Source organism: Sus scrofa, chromosome 9 (genome assembly GCF_054392235.1).
Source record: "Sus scrofa isolate SSC_HxYL_T2T_F1_AM1 chromosome 9, Sscrofa_HxYL_maternal_Yorkshire_Landrace_v2.0, whole genome shotgun sequence".
NCBI classification, from domain to species: domain Eukaryota; kingdom Metazoa; phylum Chordata; class Mammalia; order Artiodactyla; family Suidae; genus Sus; species Sus scrofa.
In genome coordinates, this window is record NC_139391.1 from 83,421,019 (window position 1) to 83,442,819 (window position 21,801).

At 37.0% G+C, this 21,801-nt stretch overlaps 1 protein-coding gene across 1 annotated transcript in view; it reads left to right on the plus strand.

The window, feature by feature from the left end:
• Nucleotides 1-21,801, plus strand: part of NXPH1 (neurexophilin 1) — a 310,633-nt gene that overhangs the window by 100,097 nt on the left and 188,735 nt on the right. The gene's annotated exons all lie outside the window — the stretch shown is intronic.

The window sequence follows — 21,801 nt, forward strand, 5'->3', positions numbered from 1 at the left end:
GTGCATGTTGAATGAGCAATAGACAGAGGAGCCACATCACTGAAACTCAGAAGGTCCCTAAGTTGCCTTCAGGAACTTATCTTCAGAGCAAGCAACTGCTTTAATCATGTCCTTTATGATAAAGTAACAAGTCTCATTAGAAAATGACAGCAAGTATGGCTTTGACAAGCTAGTAGAGAAGATAAGCTAGACCCACAAATTCAGAAGTGGAGGGCCCGTGTCATTAGTTGAGGCAAGGGCTTAATTATTTCTAAGTCTGGCATGAATCAGTACAGGTAGGTAGTCCACACATTTGAAGGAGGCTTCTTTACGAGCCCCCAAATGGACATATTTTCACGGATCCAAACTGACGAGGAGAGAAATGGGCTTTTGGATGAGTTGAATCTTTGATGTGTCCTCCAAATAGCTTCCTCACCCAAGATCCAATCTGATATTAACTGTTAGACACCGATTTGTCCCTCCTTGAGAGGCCCCACACATAACTCAGTAACATGGTAAGGAGAAATAACTCAATGTATTTTTTAGTGGGAGGGTTAGGGAGAAGAAGGAACATGGTATATGGAAATCGCATGGATTTTGATCCACTATTAATGGGTCATGAAATACTAGCTATCTATTTCTAACTGATAATTTGGTGAAAAGATTCCTGAGGAAAAAGCATCCCTTCTTAGACTGATATATTTTTTGTTTTAGTCTTTGCTTTGTAGCTGACAGAACTCACAAGGGTGGTTCTTTGACCCAGCTCCAAAAGCACAGTAACTGATGCTTTGAGTGAGAGAGGAGTGATGGTTTGAAGTGGCAGTTTCATTTACAGAAAACAGAGGCTAGAAGAGGGACAGAAACAAAAGCTTTTCTTACAAGGGGCCTTTCCTCCCCTGAAGGGTGAGCTTAGAAGCCTGCAGTGGTACCCACCTCCAGCTGCACAGATTGTGCCTTTCTCCACAGTGCCTGGGCTGCCTGCTGTGGGCACAGCTCCGTGGGGAGCCAGAGTGGGCGGGAACATCCACGCAGCTTGGGGCTACAGGCTGGACGTATTTCAGGAGGATGTGGTGGGATTTAGGCATGACTTTGGATTGCAGAAAAGCTTTTGTTTTTTCAACAGATTGCATCCCACGAGTAAACAACATGCACAGACACATTTTAACACAAAATCTGCATAGATAAAGTTCAAGGCATGGACCATATTGAATTGTCTTTGTTTTAAGTCTCTTTGTCTGGATTGATGCCTCATTTGCATATGAAAAATATGTTCTTTTTTTGCAGTGGTCACTTCCTCCTCATTTTTCTTTCAAGGGACAGCTCCAGTTTACCAGTGAGAAGCATTTGTTGAAGAGTAGAAAGAGTTGAAGAGTAGAGGGCTTAGTGGCTGAAAGGAGAGATGTCAGGGAAATTGCACGTTCTTGTTTAATATTTGAGGTTTTGGGAGTCCCCGTCATGGCACAGCGGAAACGAATCTGACTAGGAACCATGAGGTTGTGGGTTCGATCCCTGGCCCTTTTCAGTGGGTTAAGAATCTGGCGTTGCAGTGATCTGTGCAGTAGGTTGCAGACGTGGCTCAGGATCCCGCGTTGCTGTGGCTCTGGCGTAGGCTGGAAGCTACAGCTCCGATTAGACCCCTAGCCTGGGAACTTCCATATGCCATGGGTAGGGCCCTAAAAAGACAAAATACAAAAAAAAAAAAAAAAAAAAAAAGAAAAATTTGAAGTTTTATTTTTAAGTTGAAGTATCTCTTTTCCTACCCCTGGTGGACCTTGAAAAAGGAGTAGAAGCTTTTAAGACAGAAGGTACTGTATTAGTTCCCAATTGTTGTGGTAACAAATTATCACATATTTAGCAGTTTAAAGAACACCCATTTATTATCTCATAGTTTGTGTAACTCAGAAGTTCAGCAGGGCATGGCTGGATTGTTTGGTTAGGGTCTCACCACGCTTAAAATCAAGGTATCAGCTGGGGCTGCAGTTCTTATCTGAAATTCAGGGTTCTCTTCCAAGCTCACTGTTGTTTGCAGAACTTAGCCCCTTGCAGTGGGAGGACTGGTCCCTATTTCCTTGACCTTCCTTCATCATCAATCCAACAATGGTGTGTGGAAATTTCTCATGCTTTAAATCTAATTGTCTCTTCTGCCCTTGGCCAAGGGGGAAGTTCTACTCTTAAGAGCTTGTGTAATCACACTGGACTCACTCAAATAATTTATATCTCACTATTTTAATGTCACTAACATTAATTACATGTTCAGTGTCCCTTTGGCCACATAAGGAAACATACGTGGCACTGGGTGGACCAAAATTCTGCCTGCTACAGGGAGGGAGAAAGAGTTTCAAGGCAGAAGGGGCAGCACAAGAAAGGTGTGGGCATGTTATATATGATTGGTATTTTTAGTATTGCTACAATCATTAGTATGATTGTTTTTTAGAAAGAATACTGGAGATAAGGAGGCTAGTTAGAAGTAACCATATGGGTCTACACTTGCCCTGACCCATCTTTCATGCTGACAAGAATGGGCTTTACTACTAGCACTAACTAGTTAAGTGGGGACTGAAGGATCAGACAGCTTGTGTTGTTCAGGTCTTGGCTTTGCAGTTTATTAAATTTGCTACCTTGGTTAAATTATTTAATTCTACTAAGCCTGAATTTTCTTAGGTGTATAATTAAGATGGTAATAATGCCTACTTTATAAGGTAATAATAATCCCTACTTTTATACCTAACACCTACCTCGTAAGTATAAATGAGCTATGGAATATTCTATCATGAGTGGTCAACAAATGTTTTCAATTTTTATTATTACTTCCTCCTTTTTCTATATAAGAAAAACGGTTCAAAGTAATTTACATCAAGCTAAGAATGATTTGAATTTAGTTTCTGATCGCTCTCTTATACTGCCTAGCTATTTGATCATCCCTTCTTTGTGTCACAGTTTTGTCACTTTTAAAATGAAGATGATATTAATCACGCTGACATGTCAAAAGTAAGTTGGTGATATTAGAGCACTTTGAAATAATCACTGGTTATTTATGAAAAGGATATGATTATGTAGAAGAAGACAATCTTGGTTTCTATGAGCTCATTTTTTTTTTCATCAGTCACCCTACAAAAAATGGAAGAAGTCCAGGAAATTTCCTGTGGGCTCATTATTCAATAAGATGTAGAGAAAACCAATCATCATGAAGAGTGTGTTGGAAATTAACTCACTCCATAGAGTAATTGGCTTGCTAAAGGATGTGAGTTAAGAAGTGTCAAACAGTTAAACTCCCCTCCAAATCCCTTCTATCAATCTGTAGCACAAACCCCAAATACTAATATTAGAGATTTTTTCTTTTACCATATTAAGACCTAATAAGCAATGTGGTAGAGTACAAAGAACATTTAATTCAAAGTGAAAATCTGCGTTCTAGTTGGTTCTAGAACTAACTATCTCTAAGTCCCGCATCCTTTGTAGATCCCATTGGTGAATGATGTGGGTTGGTCTAGGATGATCTCTATGGTTCTTTCCTTCTTTAAGATTCTATGAACTAGATGCTGAGACAGAGTGGACTCCTAAAATCTTTTCTCTTAGTGTGTAGCAGTTGGACAACCATTTTGGTGAGAACCATATGCTCCAGGAGGATTACCCTGAGGAGGTGGGCAGGAAAGCAGGCTGATAAAGGGATTCTGCAAACAACAGTGGAGACTGGCCTGGCTGGGGCCAGAGTCGGCATGAGGGGTGAAGTGAATCAACAAGGAAGATGGTCTCATGGGTAAGGTGAGAGGAAAGGCTGCCATTTAGACTCACCCACTTTCCAAGTCCTGCTGACAAGCTCTGATTAGAGATATTTATTTAGACATTTGATTTGTACTATAAAGTCACTAACCTGTTTCTTGGGCTGATTGAATTCTTTTGTGAAAATCTTCCTCTATAAATGAGGTTAATGCTAATTTATTTGTCTGAAAGCAAGGGATGAAAATTATATAGCTTTTTGAGGTTCATTTAGCAATGAGATACATTTATTCTGGGATTATATCAACTCATCTACCTTAAAAGCAGACAAAAAAATTAATCTAATGGTGTTTATGTTGTAGTTTGAGGAAAACTGGACTGGGGATCAGAAACCTAGATTTTAGCCTGAGCTCTGGCACTAAACAGATGTATGAACCTGGGCATTCAGAACCCTTCAGGGTCTTACCCCTTATTGGTGATGGGTAGGTAATAATATCTGCCTTGCCAGTCAGTAAAGCTATGTGAAGTGCTTTGAACAGTGCTTTGCATTTAGTAAATATTCCATAACTATGACCTGTTGTTTTTTCGGTCCTGATAGAGTACCTGGAAATTTGAAATAGTAAAAAAAAAAAAAAAAGGTATTAACTGAACGAACGAATGTCAACAAACAAAGGGTGTTGTGAAGTTCAAAATAAGTCAGTGTGTGAAGTGCCCTATGGGAGTAAGTATACTCTATTTGTTGAGTGAAGGGGCAGTTTCACACATGTAGCAGTAATGCAGAAAAATTCTCAAATCTTAAACATCTCTTTCTACCTAAGGAAGGTAGAGAGTGTAATTGCTGGTGAGTTACCTAGTATCAGAACTACCTTCCCTCACGGTCCTGTCTAAAACAGAACTCCCTGTAATTACTCTCTACCCTTTATCTGGGCTTACCTTCCATCTCAGCAAGTACTGTCACCTGACAAGTCTATTTGTATTTATTATCTCGTTCTCCCCTCCTCCCTTTAGGAATGTGAGATCCATGTAAGTAGGTCCTTTTGCTTGTTTTTGACTTTTCTCACCATAATGAGTGGCATTTATAGGACAATATATGACACATAGTAGGCACACGAGAAAGATGCTGAATTATCTTTTGGGGACGCTTCAGGTGTGATAACAACTTTTTTTAAATGATCAAGCCCTTTTTACCCTATTTGCTATTAAAGCCTAGTAATACATCATGTCTAGTTTTGAAGCAATAGCATTAACTTTTCTCGGTGACTCATAGTAGGTGTCATTGCATATAGATGGATCTTATGACCAGGACCTGGAAGCTGTCTGAGATTGTTTGTCCACTTGGGGGTGGTGAGAAGAACTGCTTCCCAAATGGACGCGCCCTCAATCCCAGTATCTACAGAGGTGTCTAAGTCAGGAGCAACACCGATAATTCTGCTCTGTGCTCCATAAAAAATTAATAACCATAAAAGCCAAATTGACTTCCTCACTAGCAAATGAACTTTACTATCTGCTTTAGCTTACAGACTCTTAGTAACCAGTATGTAAAAAATACCAACCAGGGAAAGATATTTTCCCACTTTATAGGCTTTAAAAAAAACATTTAATTCAATCTGGCACTCAGGCTGAATGTAAAACAGCTGCAAAGCAGTATTGATGGGACAACACATGATATAATTAAATATATGTATCAATCCATCAAGTGTAAGATAAAAATCAATTACATGCAAACAGATACCTTTAGGTGGGGGTGGGGGGGGGAGAAAGGCAGATGTTTGCAACCCTGCTCCTACATTGTACCCAATTGGTCTCTTTTTGGAGCAATATTTCACCTGCTGCAAGATTATTCTTGATATTTTCTGAGGGCCTGCTTTGTGTAGGGCTCTGAATAAAATTTAAGAATTTTTGAGCCATGATCTGGGGCCTAAAATTCACCTGGGAGACTTGGTTAAACCTGTAGATCCTTGGGCTCCTTTCTAGAGATTCTGATTATACTGATGGTGGTCCCAGTGCCATACTTAGAAAAATAGAGTCATTTGCAACCACAAGCCCTGGGTGAAAATCAAGGCCCCATCACTTCAAAATTCTATGCCTTGGGCAAGATAATGGATCTTTTTCTAAACCTCAATTTTCTCATTTGTAATTCAAGCTTCTGGAATGATAAAGTGTTCTGATACATTATCATTTAATCCTACTTTATAGGATAGAGTAGGAGTAAATGAGGCAATGTATGTGACACATTTAGCTCAGAGTCTGATAAATATTGTAGTATTGCTACTGCCAGCAGCTAAGATAGACTGAGTTCTTGCTCTCTGAGGGAGACTGTTCTAAGTGCTTTGCATGTATTCACTCTTTTAAATCTTAGGTAGGTATTGCTTTCATGCCTATTTTATACAGGTGAGAAAACGGAGGCACAGAGAAATTAAGTAACTGAAGTCACACAGCAGTGAGGTGATAGAGCAAAGACAAGAATCCAGAGAAATAGATGTTAAAAATGAAAAAAAAAAAAAAAAGAATCCAGGTTTGTATGATATCAAAGCCTACATATATTATCTGCTATTATTACTTATTTTTCTCCAGAGTCCACCTATCTTTCCTTTTCTAGCTTTGCATTTGGTCCTTTTCTACTCTACACTGAAGTCATTTCGCTGGTTAATCTGTTGTTCTCCTATGTGTTCTGGCACCAGCACAGGCATTGGTGAAGGGGAACCCTTAACATAAACATTCTAAATGAGAACCTACCTCATAGCATTTAAAAAGTGCAAATAATCTGCTATTCTCTACTGCCAAAATACATGTATAAAATCAACATTAGTTGACAGATGAGAAGTATCAGCATAGGCTTTTTTTTTTTTTTTTTTTTGCTCAGACAGTATGTATTTCAAAAGGAATCAGTAAGGAAATATTTAAAAACTAAACTGAAAATTTAACATTGTTTATGGCCAGCCGGAGCTAGTGGAATTGTAGGTAATTTCTTTAATTTTGCCTTTTCTGAATTTTGTACCACAATGAACTTACATTACTTTGCAATCAGAAATAAAATTTCTTTCTTCAAAAGTAAGGAAATTAATTGAAAATGGATCCTCGCAGCATTAGTCTTGTATTTCTTCAGGCTGCTGCTCACTCCTAGGCATGCATCCTGGTCACCTCCATAGGACACTGAGAGAAAAGCTGATCAATATTTTGGTGCCAAAGGGAAGAAGGAGGGGCTGGTTTGAGAGGGAATATTTTAAAACTCTATGAGCTCTGTTAGAAGTATGCCTCAGTTCACTGACCTTGAAAATTAACCTCGGGTAACCAGAGGACTAAGCCCCAGAATAAACAAATAAGCAAGAAAATTCATTTCCAATTTGAGCAAATGTTAACAACATGTTGTGTTTCCATGATGCCAAAACTTATTAATTTAATGAAAAACAACATCAGTCAAGCCATTGGAAACACACAAAAATCAATATAGGCGTTACTTTATAGATCAAGCTATGACTTTATAGATGGAATTTCTTTACTGTTCATGTGTTTACTTAGTTACCACTTGAAATAGTTAGAGGTCATTCTGGATTCTGAACAGTCACTGGTGCCTCAGAGGGAAAAATTATGAAAATGCCACACTGCAAAAGGGAATATGATGAAAAAACCTCTAGTATCTTTCGGGGCCATAAAGGAACTATTGGAAACATTCCATTTTCTAATAAAGTGATTGCTATTTTTTTTTTCTTTTTGATAGTGCAGTGCAATCTATTTACTACTAGGTTGGAAGCCTTTTGGTATAAAGAAATTGTAGACTATATGGGACAATTCTCCACACCAATGATAATTCTCCCAGCTACACTGATGCGTTAAGCTGCTTATAATAAGAGTTGCTTGGTAGCTAATGGGAAGAAAGGCTCTGGAACTAAGGTATTTCATAATCTTTTATATAAAAGCAGAGTTTCTAAAATGAGGAAAGATGTTATTGTAAGTTCTTGAGAATGTGGAGAGAAAAATCCTATTGTATGTGTCAGTCAAAGAAGCGATACCATACAATAATGGTATCTTCCATTTATAAATTATAATACCCTCAAATATTTGATGTGTTTTCTGATCTATTTTATCACTCTCTTCCTGTTGCAGCTCTAAATCAGGTAGGCATTTTCACCCCAGTTTGGTGAAGAAGCTAAGGCATAGTTAAGTCATTTTCTCAAAGTTACTGGTAGACTAAAAATTACAACACAGGCCATTATTCTCACTAAGTTGGGACTTGCACTCTACTTTTTGTTTGTCTTGAAAATTTGTCCTCCTGGCACAAAAATATCTGTGTGAAAATAAAATCAAACAAATACTGAGAAAGAAAAAAAACAAAACAAAACAATATGGAACCCAGTTTGCTTTGTCGACATCACCTTTAATACTTAGAAATGGTCAAATCAATGAATGTGAAGTGCAGTGTTCCAAAAAATTTGGATTATTGACTACTATTTTTCTTTCTTTTTTTTTTCCTTTTTTTTTTTTTTTTTTTTTTTTTGTCTTTTTGCCTTTTCCAGGGCCGTTTCCTGCGGCATATGGAGGTTCCCAGGCTAGGGGTCTAATCTGAGCTGTAGCCGCTGGCCTACAGCAACGCAGGATCCGAGCCTCGTCTGCGACCCACACCACCGCTCACAGCAACGCCGGATCCTTAACCCACTGAGCAAGGCCAGGGATCGAACCTGAAACCTCATGGTTCCTAGTCGGATTCATTAACCACTGAGCCACGATGGGAACTCCCAATTTTTCTTTTTATCCAGGTGCTTTGACGTCATTATGTCTGGCTGAAGTTAAGATGTAGACGGACATAGAGATGCACAGTGAAGAGTATCTGGATCAAATTATGCATTTCTAGTAGTTGCGATTTAGGTTTGAGTATAGCTTAGATGTTTGTCACCTGTAGTTTTGTACCAAAAAAGCAACCTGTGGAAATAGTATGAACACATTTAGAAACACATAGTAGAATCTCATGCTTCATTTGGGACTTTTGGAAATAGTTATTAAAAGGATTTTCCAATTTAAGTCCTTGATGATATATTTCTGAGTACCATTACCTGTTAACAGAAAAAGAGATTGAAATGAGATAAGTGGGATTCCTAACAGGCCTGATGAGGATAGGTGCTGACACTGTCTCAATGACTGGACTGACTGGGATGCAGCGCAGAAAAACAAAAATAAAAGCAAACCAAGACCCTGCTCCCATGGTCTTAGAGTCCAGTGGGTGAAGAAAGAAAAAAGAAACCCCAAAGAAATATTTGCCCCTTCCGGTGGTAGTCAGTATTGGGATGGAAAATAAACAAAGGTAAGAAGAGATCGATAGTGACTGGAGGGCTCTTTCAGATGGGGGGAGGAGCAGAGGGTGGTCAGGCAAAGCCTTTTTTTATAAGGTAAAATTTTAATAATACGTTTCAACCAATTAGGCTAAAAGGCTGAGTTTTTCAGAGGTGGTGAGTCTGAACAGGCTAAGTGATACATGATGGCAGAATCATGTCCTATTCATCTTTTGTCTGCCATGCTACTTACTCTGCTGAAAGCTTCTCCTTTCCTCTCATATCTCACCCTGCTCCCCACTTTACCCAAGTGGTTCTGGTAATTTCTATTTATTCCTTAGGTCTTAACTCAAATGATCCCTTTCTCAGACAAGCATTGTCTTTTCAATTTTCCCCAAATACTCCATCATTCCACTTAGGTAATCACACTTGTAATTGCGTGTTTAATATCAGCCTATCCCACTTGCTTGAATTACCAGAGTGCTAAGATCATGCATCTCTGTTCCACCTTTTCATTTTCTTCTTTCTATTCCTATAAATGTGGAGATTTAAGATGGGAAAATGAGAGTTTATCTTCTGTTTGGGGGGTTGAACTCCTGTAAACACATATAATAATACAAGGTTTTTGAAGTTCAATTCTAATTACATACTGAGAGTATCAAAGATCGGTGACAATAAGTGGATTCTAGGGTGGTAAGAAAATGGTTTTAAAATATTTTCTGTTTTTGCACTGTGAAGATCTAATCAGCAATGCACTTTTTTTTGCTGCTGTTGTCTGCTCTTGTCAAGAACCATTTCATATAAACATATTCTGTTCCTGAAGTAACAAATGGCTCTTCTTTTGCTAGTAAGTTGCAGTTTATTGAGTCTGCTAGTTACACCTTCTTGGGCTTACCTAGAAGAGCATTTAACAAGCTCAGTTATAAGCTACAAAGAGGAGGCTATGATGGCTTTTGGTAGACTTAAGAAAGGGAGTGAATAAAATCATCTGGTTCACCTGTTTCTGTAGGCATTCTACTTACTAGGCAAAAAATGTATTGCATGGGGCTGGAGTAGAAAAAAAGAGACTGTTTAGGAACCTATATTAATAACCCATACAAGAGAATAGAGTGGCTTAGGCTATAGTTGTGGAGATGGATAAGGAGAGAGGTGGGAATGTTTGGGATGTATCTTAGAAATAGGATCAAGAGGATTTATTTTATGGATTGGGTACACGTATGTGCCTGCTGATTTTCACCATGAGTAACTGACTGAATACTAGTGCCAGTTACTGAAATGGTGACACTTAGATGGTGGGTGAATGAAATTGAGAGTTCCATTGTGGATTCTTTAAATTCTAGATGCCAAATAATACATCGAACTCTTTTTTGGACTACATTTGTAAATTATTGCATTTATTATTGCATTTAAAAATAATGCCTTGACCTCTTGGCTTTTTGTTGTTTTTGATGGTGAACTTCTAAGAAGAGAATGCTTTTGTACTTAACCTTTGTACTCTTTGTACTTCTGGGCCCTCTCAGTTACTTTGATGAATAAATATATAGTGGTTGGGACTTACATATTGCTTACTCTTCATTGTCTGTCTGCCTGCCTGCCTGCCTGCCTGCCTGCCTGCCTTCCTTCCTTCCTTCCTTCCTTCCTTCCTTCCTTCGTTCTTTCTTTCCTTCTCTCTGCGCCACCTCCTTGCCTTCTTTGGTGTAAGCAAAGGTGCTAAACTGGGAATCATCATATTTGGGTATTAGTCTCTAGTAGCTTTGTCACTCTGAAAGTGCCAATGCATATTTTCTGAGTCTCCATTTCTTCATTTGAAAAATGAGGCAAGTAGAGATGACCCCTAAAATTTCTTCCAGTTTGAAAATTGTATAATTTTTTCTGAGATGTGCAAATGCAGTTATACTTGTGGGTTTTACTTTGTAACTCTTTCAAGGGAAATGTATTTTTAGAAAGAGACAATTTACAAGTAATCAATTCAACTCACCCATATGAAAGGGGAGGGCAGTGGAACCCTGAGGTATGCTTCCTCAGTTATAAAACGAGACTCAAAATGGTAATAATAGCAAAAATAATAACAATACCAGTAAGAAGTCCCTAAATGTTTTAGTCCCAAAAGACTCTTATGGGACTAAAATGAAGTAAAACACGTGAAAGTGCCTAGCGAGGCATAAATCTTCAATAAATGTGTGCTCTCATAATGATTATTGTTCTTAATTTCATGTGACTTGCCGAAGGATGTCTAATATGCTAGTAGCAGACCCAGGATTCAGTTGTTTCTTTAAGAGGCACAAGCCTTCATTTTCTGCTCTAGGCCCTTCCTGCCTTCTCCTCCAGCAATCAGAGCTGAATATGTTTCATACTCTGTGAAGATAGTACACTAAAATAATTATGAGTATATCTTAAGGGTGAGATAAAACCTGGGTTTGAAACTAGTTTATGGTACTTTTTATTGTATGACATTGGATAAGTATTAAATGTTCCTGAATTTCAGTCTCCTCATCTGTAAAACAGGGATAATAGTAATGGGTGTACCCTCGAAGATATATAGTGAGGATAAATGATGTAAGGCATGCCAGGTACTTGGCAATGTTCATGGAATGATTAAGGCCAATAAATAGTACCTGACTAATTATTTCTGTGCCATCACTTGCTAAGGGATGGAAGTTCTCTGTATTACTTACCTACCTAGAAGTTACTGCATGTACTTTTGAAGGAAGGTCTGGCACTGCCAGTCTGGCAGACAAAGATAACAATTCAAACATTGCCCTGGTAAATATTGTCAGAACCATTCAGTTTGCATATTAGAAGATGACAACAGTTCTTGTGGCCTGGACAGCAACTGGTATGGCTTAAGTAGCGGCGGTGGAGGGCCCTTGGAGGGAGCTCTCTAAGAGAGAAATATAATTGTTAGATTATCCAATGTGTTTGAAAATAAAAAAAATATTACTGTTATTTGAAAGATCTATGAAAACATTTAGAAAATATTAGTGATAGTTCATGTAAATCTAAGTAAATTAGACAAATATTTTCAAGAAAATATGAATAGTAAGGGAAATGTCATAATTGTATATCATTTGGCTTGATGAAAAATATTACATAGTCAAAATTGTTTGAACACTGATAACCTGTGTACCTCCAATAGTAGCTTCATTCTACTGAAAAGATGAGTGGAAGGAAAGAAGTTGAGGGTGGTTGTGAAGAAGAGTGAAATTCTCATTTAAAATGACAAAAAGTCAAAAAATAGTATCTATGCTTAATAAATAAGAAACAATATTTATAGTTAGAAACATTAAGGCATTACAAGAAAAACCAGCAACAGATGTTGAAAGATGTTATTCTTGGAGAATAGGACTGGGAGTGGGAGTGGTGGAAGGAGGCTGCTAGCTTTTCTTGTGTGCACTTCTATACTGTTTGACTTAAGATGATGATTTCTTAAAAAACTAGAAAAAAAGAGATTATCTACACCTATCTTTATTTTTTGTGTCTTTCCTGAATGAGGTAAATATGAGTTTTCTGTAAGATATGTATAAAACTTTTTTTTAAAAAAAAGCTCATCTGGAGTTCCCATCATGGCTCAGTGGTTAACGAATCTGACTAGGAACTATGGGGTTGTGGGTTCAATCCCTGGCCTCGCTCAGTGGGTTAAGAATCTGGTGTGGCCCTGAGCTGTGGTGTAGATTGCAGACGTGGCTCAGATCTGGTGTTGTTGTGACTCTGGTGTAGGCCGGTGGCTACAGCTCCGATTAGACCCCTGATTAGACCCCTGGCCTTGGAATCTCCACATGCTGCTGGGGCGGCCCTAAAAAGGACAAAAAGACCAAAGAAAAAAGCTCATCTGATCTCTCACAGTGGTTTCAGAATCTACAAGTCCCCAACATGATGTCTAAAGATGCGTATAAAATGAACTATTGAACAATAGAATTTTTCTCACATTTAGATATAAACTTAAGGTATTATTAATATTGGAAGTGAAGTTTGTATTGATTATATCATCAATAAACTTGTATCATTGGTATTACCAAATACATCTTTGAACATAAATGCAGATTTTAAGATTTTTAAAATATGTAAATGTCATGATAACACATGATAAACTTCTTATTCTTTTACTATACTTTTAGTTCATGAAGAGCAGGATTTGAGTCACTCTTACTTTTGATAACTCTTAGAGCCCAACATCGATTATAGGAATTACAAATATTTCCATTATTTACTTTAATTACATGGCATTTCTTATGAATTTAGGCAGAAAAGTAAACCTTTACATTTTATTTTAGATAATGATCTACTTAGCCAAAAGGATAATTTGATAGACTTGTTTTGTGGTTTTGTTTTATATTGTTCAGGAAAATATAATATTCTATAACACATTAATTTTATATTTATTACTAGATGCTATAATCTTAAAAACAAATTACTAGCAATTCTTATTTGTGGAAGAAAGTGAATGATATCACAGAATCATAGAATCACATGATAGGATGGTCAAAATATGTCCCCAATACTAGGAGGGACTTAGATGGTAGTTCTTATCAGAATCTGAGAAAAATTGTATTTTAAAATATTTCTTAGGTTGATTCCATTAAAACTTTAGTGAGAACTGCGTTATAAACTCAACCTATTATTTCCATGATTATAGTAAGAGCTGATGGTCCCAAATAAGGCTTAAAAGTAATATTAATGGGATTTAGTCAAGTAATTTTTAGGTATGGTAATATATTTAAAGTAATCTACTTGAACTGGGATTTCTGCTTCCATTAAAAATGAAGTAAGTGATGTGGGTTGATTTTACACTTCTACCCCAAACAACAAAAGTTGGACAAAATGTGTGAAACAACACATTTGAAGATGTTGGAGATCAGATTCTAAGTGGTGTCAATAAATTTAAAAGGATTCAAAAAATTCTCTAGCTCTAATGGAAATAAATAAATAAAATCAATAAGTAGAACATTTAACAAATTAACAAATGAAATTATTTATATTATACAACCATTTAAATGAAATATCCTTGGATTTTAAGGGGAAACAAACTTCTCAGTTCCCACCTCTCAAGCAGAAATATCATGTTAAGTGAATAAAAATGGCCTGTATAGGAATGTGGGCAAATTAATGTGGGTACTAGAGGGATATAAAACTTATTCAGGAAATAAACACATGCTTTTGAGAAATAAAATGAATTAGAAGATGTTGAGATCTAGAAGGTTTAATGCATGGGGTAATTTTATTTTCTTCTTGAATTGCATTTATGGCCTAAAAAAAATCAGTGAAATGCATTTCAGTCAGATACTACTTAAATAGGATTTAAACATCTTTTTTTTTTTTTTCACTTTTTGCTATTTCTTGGGCCGCTCCCGTGGCATATGGAGGTTCCCAGGCTAGGGGTCGAATCGGAGCTGTAGCCACTGGCCTCCGCCAGAGCCACAGCAACGCAGGATCCGAGCCGCGTCTGCGACCTACACCACAGCTCACGGCAACGCCGGATCGTTAACCCACTGAGCAAGGGCAGGGACCGAACCCGCAACCTCATGGTTCCTAGTCGGATTCGTTAACCACTGCGCCACGACGGGAACTCCAAATTTAAACATCTTTAAACTAAATTTTTTTCCCATGATGGTTGTGCTTTGGAGATAGGGGGGAGAAACATTTTCAAGTTGATTCTCCCATACATGTCCAGCTCACTATTATTTCTGTTCAACACGACGATGGCTGCCATGAAACTCTTTGCTCATCCCATCCCACATCTGGGCCCCTGCTTATGTTGAAACTCCATCTGAATACCTTTCCTAACTCTTTCCAAACTCCATCTATTTATACTTCCATCTTAGCTGCTGGGGACTTTCCTTCAATTTTTCTGACCTGCCAGTAATATTCCTTTCCCTGAACTCCTATAGAAGTTCATATAACAGTCAAGACTAAGGGGGTACAACACGGCTTCTCTTATTCATTAATTTTAATTTAGTGGGTTTTAAATCATAGTATACATAATAATTCCTTGGAAGTGATTGTAATAATACAGGTTTGGGGCCAAATCCCTAGAAGTCCCAACCCACTAAGACTAAAGGATCAGGAATTTGCATTTAACCAAAGACCCCAGGACTGATGTGAGGATTTGCATAGTCACTTTGGGCACAAACCCTGTCTCTCTAATAGACTTCAGTAATTCAGTCTAGTTTACTCACAGAGATATACCATAACCAATCCTTCTTTTATATCTTTATATCAATAACTAGAGTGCTAAGCCTATGATGAATTCTCAATAAACACTCACCAGTTTATTAGAGCAGTGCCATTACAGATACATTTAATGTATGTTCTCTTCAGGTATTTTTGTTTTTTAATGATTGCATAGCCAAGTATCATAATTTAAATTTTTTTTCAGAACTTGAGATTTGTCGTCTGATTTGAATAATAGAATTTTAGAAGTGGAAGGGATTTCTAGAATTAACTTAGCTTGATTATCTCATTTTTTGAGGAAGCAGTTGAGGGCATGAGAGGTTAAGCGACTTACCCAAGTTCATGCAGTTAATTAGTAAAAGTGCTGCATCTACAGAAACCAAGTCTCTGATCTCACAAACCTCATACTTTTGCTGCAGCACATGTTGTCTCTTACTAAGAAATCTGCCCAGTGTGTATATGTTATTCCCACCCTCCAAATTCCTCTCTTCCCTCAACGGTTTCACCTTTGGTAACCATAAGATTGTTTTTGAAGTCTGTGAATTTGTTTCTGTTTTATAAATATGTTCTTTTGTATCATTTTTATTAGATTCTACATATAAATGATATCATATGATTTTTTGTCTTTCATCATCTGACTTTACTCAGTGTGATCATCTCTTATTGAGAACCTACTGTGTAGCATAGGAAAATCTATTCACTAGTTCGTAATAACCTATATGGGAAAAAAAGAATGGATATATTTTTTTACAGATGACTGATTTACTTTGCTGAACACCTGAAACTAATACAACTGTATGTCAGCTAAGACTCTAATTAAATTTTTTTTTAAAAAGAAATCTTCCTAATCCAGTCATCTGTTGATGGACATTTGGGTTGTTTCCATGTCTTGGCTATTGTGAATCATGCTGCAATGAGCATGAGGGTGCATGTGTTTTTTTTAAGGAAAATTTTGTTTGGATATATGCCCAAGAGTGGGATTGCTGGGTCATATAGAGGGAGGGAGTGGGATGGATTGGGAGCTTGGGGTTAATAGATAAAGACTATTGCCTTTGGAATGGATTAGCAATGAGATCCTGGTGTATAGCACTGGGAACTATGTATAGTCGCTTATGATGGAGCATGATAATATGAGAAAAAATAATGTATACACGTATGTGTAACTGGGTCACCATGCTATACAGTAGGAAAAAAAATAATGTACTGGGGAAATAAAAAAAATAAAATAAAAAGAAGAAAATTTCCCAGTAACACTAGGTAGTGATGCAAGCAATAACATTTAAACACACATTTCTCCAGAAGTTAGGTGACTAAAATTTCATGTCATTCTAAAGAACTCAGTTTCTTTTGTTTATTTGGTCTGGATAATTTTGGATCAGATAATTCCTTGTTGTAGGCCTGTCGCACATGGTATAAATTTTAGCAGGATCCGTAGTCATTAATCATCGGTTGCCAATAACACCCTTTACCCTAGTGCTAATAAAAAATATCTCTAGACATTGCTGAATGTCCTCTGGGAAACAAAATCTCTCCCAGTTGAAAATCTTTGTTTATATAGACCAGGACATAAATGCTTGGGTCTTTGGATTCTTAAATTCTTGGAAAGACTAATTAAAGAGTCTTTCAAGACAGAGATTTTCATGGGAGGATGCTTTGCATTTGAAGCCATCACTAAAGATACTATACACATACACTGTAAACAAAAGACTAGGGAAGTTAAGAGTGCAGAGCAAAGTTATAAAGCAGAATTCGTACGGCATATGATGGTATGATTTAGATGGATTTCTATGGCTTTTTTATTTACATGAATTTTTATTATGCTCATTTTTATTTTATTCCACAGTGCTACAGTGCCTTATTTCTTTAAGTGGAACATTATATTATGGCATAAAGAGTGGTTTTCATCATCTGTACTCCAATGTATATATATTCTAGACTTGAAACATTTATCTTGGGGATTTTTCAAAAGTCGAGAAAAGCTGTGTAGATAAACCCTTTGGAAAATGTAAATATATATAACGCTTTGTCATATGCAATGTGTTTTATCCCCCTCCCCTAGCCTCCACGCCTTTCCTTGAATATAGAAGCTTAGGTAAGCCTGTTTGATCACTTTGGTCAAGTTTGACATTAATGGAATAATTTCTTAATGGATATCAGCTCATCTTTGCTGCTGTGCTGAAGAAAATAGCATCTTTCTGCTCTTACAGGATAGGAACTTTGAATTGAAGTTTAACGGATGAACAACACATTATCAAACAGATGCCAGAGAAACATCTCCTTAGTGTAAGTTTGAAACAAAGGATGAAAAATATTACTTAAGGAAAAATTTATCCCAGAGAGTATCTTGTGAAATAGAAGCATTCTGAGGGGAGTGGAGGGTTGAGTTCTAGTCCATCCTCTATCTTAGGGACACTCTGTGATAATAATGGTGTTAGACTTGATGATTTTGAAAATGCATATACTGTATATTTATAGTACAAATTCCAACTATTTATATTACTCAGAGTAAAATATTTTTCAGCAGAAAAAAGAATAGTAGCACTAGAGAAATCCTAAGTAATAATGTAAACTTCATCAGGAAAATCTGTCTTCTGCTAGAGTTGAACATAGGATCTTACTTAGAGGACATACAAACATAGAAACCTCATACACGATGGTTCTAATTAAATTAAAACAAAATACTAACCTCCGATGCTTTTCTTCTTCTCTAACAAACAAAACACTGTATTTGCTCTTAGCGATATTCTGTTCAATTAGTGGTTTAACATTCAAAGGAAATAATACATGGCTGTGATAATATTGATGATTAACTTATAATTTGTAAAGAAATTATTGATATCAACAGTTTAGCCTCCAAGTAGCTTGTTAACATGCAGCAGAGAATACACACCTACACTCCTGATAGCATTTTTCTTATTTAGTTCATGGCAACTAAGCACTGTCAGCCCTTAATAGGATTTACGTCAGGTTCTCATACAAGTTAGCTCCTGGCCAAAGTCTGACATAGACAGTCAATATCTGGGTTTAATTATGCTGATGAACCAAAAAAGTCACCTTTTTGTGTGTGGGCTAAATGCTCACTGTGTGTAGGGAGACCAGCTGTTGCTCTCTTGTTATAGCCTAAAGATTGGAACAAAATGTCAGGGATCTTTTGATGCAAGCTAATTAAAGTATCAATGATTATGCACACCTTGCAAGCTTATTCTTGGATCATTGTATAACATAGAAATTTCTTTCTCATATATATTTTGACTGTGCACTTGGAGTAATGATTTAGATGTAAAAGTGCCAAGAAGATCTACATATAAACCTTTGAAAGAATATTCAAACATACCGGGAGTTGTTTTTTCTTCCTTTACAAATCGAGTATGTTAATGTATGTTTCTCCTACTCACGCCAGAGGGCAACTGAGTTTGGGAAAGAAAATTGCTAACATGGATAAAACTAGGTCCTGTCAGATCATTAATAAAACCAGATGGGGATATTCTTCACTGGTGGTTTTTAGGCCTATGGTCATGAATCTGTGGATATTCCAGCTCAACTAATTGGATTAGCTTTCTTAGAAATTTGTCTCTTTAGATCAAAGTGTGATGTGTGGGCTGCTTCCTTTAGAATCTCCTGAATTTCTTAAAATGCCTATTTCTTGATCTCACATCTAGATATTCTTCTTCTATAGATCTGGAGTAGAGCTTAGGAATATACATTCCGATCAAACATCTCAGGTGATGCTGATATTCCTTAAGAGCTGTCAAACCACTAACTCAGGTAGCAACAGCCAGAATTCAGTCAGGACAAATATTTTGTCTTTGCCTACTTTTCTCAGTGACCCCTCTTCTCTCTTTCATCCCCCACCATCAACTTCTCTAGGGTTCAGTCAACTGATCCCTGCTAATGAGAGCTTAAAGCATCAGATCCTCTACTGGCATTTCTGTTTTATTAATGATAATTAATAATAATCATAATATAATAGTAGTAGTAGTATGGTAGTAATATCTGGCTCTATACATTTCCAACCTTGTGTTTCTTTATACCCACATATTTCTGCTGTCAAATGTGGCAAGACCTATTCATATTGTGAAATAACCTTGGCCCTAGACTTCTGTGTGATCACTGTAGATGAGTGGGCACATGGGGAAGCAGGAGAGCTCCTAAACTGAGATGGTTATCAAGAACTTAGGTCTACCTGGAGATGACTGTAAACCACATGACTATATGTCATTAAAACCCAACTAAATATAAATATTCACAATTCAGTTTTCCCTTAGGTGGATGCCAAAAATCCATGCGGTCACACCAAAGCCACAGTACCCAAAGGGAGGAGGGAAGGGAGAGGGGAAATCCAGGGGAAAGAGACAGTGGCTTTAACTGATTGTAGTTAAGTATCTTCTTTTGTAAATTTTGGAAAAATATGATGATGAGAACACATTTTAGTCTCCTGCTGTCAGCTGTTGTTCCCTTGAAGAGGCCTAGGCAGGTGAGAGGTCCTGAAACTCAAGCTTCATTAGCTTCTCAATAAACTCACATCTGCCCCATACCTAGCTCAGCGACAGAGACCTGGCTTCTTTGCAAAATAGATATATAATAAATGGATGAATGAATAGCAGAGGTATGAACTCATTCTCACGGCATTTCAGCAACATTTTGTTTATTTTTAATTTAATTTAATTTTTAAAATTATTTCCCCAATACAATTTTTTTTTTTACTCTACAACATGGCGACCCAGTTACACATACATGTACACATTCTATTTTCTCACATTATTATGCTCCATCATAAGTGACTAGACATAGTTCCCAGTGCCACACAGCAGGATCTCATTGCTAATCCATTCCAAAGGCAATAGTTTGCATCCATTAACCCCTAGCTCCCAATCTACCCCACTCCACTGCCCCCCTTGGCAACCACAAGTCTATTCTGAAAGTCCATGATTTTCTTTTCTGTGGAAATGTTCATTTGTGCCCTATGTTAGATTCCAGATATAAGTGATATCATATGGTATTTGTCTTTCTCTTTCATTTCAGCAACATTTTAAAGTCACATAACAATAAAATGACATTCATATTAAAAAGCAAGTTTCCTATTCATAGACTTTGCTATAAGCCTCAAAGATCAGTACTTCTAGTATAGTGCATTGTTGCTGGGGTACCTTGTTTAGCATTGCCCTAGGTTTGGAGCAAGCTGTGTAGTGATAGTTTCTCTCCGAGAACATTTCCATCTGCATAACTTCCATTCTCTGTTAAAAGGAATCCAAAAGAATGTAATGGCTATCAGGTTATTTTTTTTTTTCTCCCAGATATCAAAACCCTCTGACTTAGTTAAGTTTTGTGCTCATAAGAAGAGTACTGGGTGATTATAGAAATGCTGGGATTAGAGAGAGAGGGTCACAGTTGGCTCTCTGTATCTGCACATTCTGAATCCCTGGATTCAACCAACCATGCATCGAACATGGAAGGCTCACTCTACCACACCATTTATGAGGGACTTGAGTATCCATATTTGTTATCTGTGAGGGTCCTAGAACCAATACCCTGCAGACGATACTGAGGGATGACTATATTCATCTTTTCTGACAGTTTTCCAGTTAGATTGAGTGACATGCATCTGATGCCAGCTTTGACATGAGGACTTCCATGTCAGTTCACTAGTCAGTATCATGTAAGGGTTGAGAATGTGGTTTCTGGAATTGAAGTTCCTGGGTTCTTAATACAGTCTGATGCTTATTTTGTGACCTTTGGCCAGTCATTTACTCCTATTGTCCCATCATATTTCATTACCTGTCAAATGGGAATGTTTTGAGGGTTAAATAAGTTAACATTGTGATTTGTTAGGAGCTCAGTAAGTACTAGCAATTACTGTCATACCTGGTCTTGTTTTTTGACACTAACTAGCTCTTGACCCTGGCAAGTGTGTTAGATTTATATGGACCTCAGTTCCTCATCAGTAAATCGAGTCGTTAAATGGTAGTTAAGATTCATAAAATTTTATGATGGGAGTAGTCCTGGGTAACCATATATCATACTCAGAAAAAATTAAGTCAGTTTTTTTTTTTTTAGAATTACTTTGTTTATTAATTGAAAGATGAAAACCCACTCATTCTCTAGCATCTTAAAAAATAAATGAAAAAAATCCAACAAGTTTGCCTCTTTTTTATTTTTATTTTTCTCTTTGGAGACATGTAAATTGAAGAGCCAGTCTTGTTGCCTAATGAACCAAGAATCCAAACCTTGGATTTCATTACTATTATGATTCCAGATCCCACCAGAGTCTCTTATCAGATGTGGCCTCATTAAGTGCAAAGGCAATATACTTCTCCATTAAATTGTGCTGAGCTAACTTGTGGTTGATGTGAGCCAAAATGAAATGTAATTATTTTAAGCCTGTTCCTATTGGACTGTAGTTGCACATCACAGACAGATATAAACATACAAAACTAGTTGGGAATCCTCATTTATATAGTCTCTATTCTGAGTAAGCATACTGAATATCAAGCCTAGTTAATAATGAGGCTCTGTCACTATGAAAACTAAATATAAAATGACTACAGTGTGTTATTCTCTTTTGAATAAGTTACCTCTAACACTAACCAGATAGATTGGATTTTTTCCTTCATGGAAGATGAAACTCTTTATAAACAGACCTGCCAATGTGTGATCTGTACTTTTTGATAGTCTC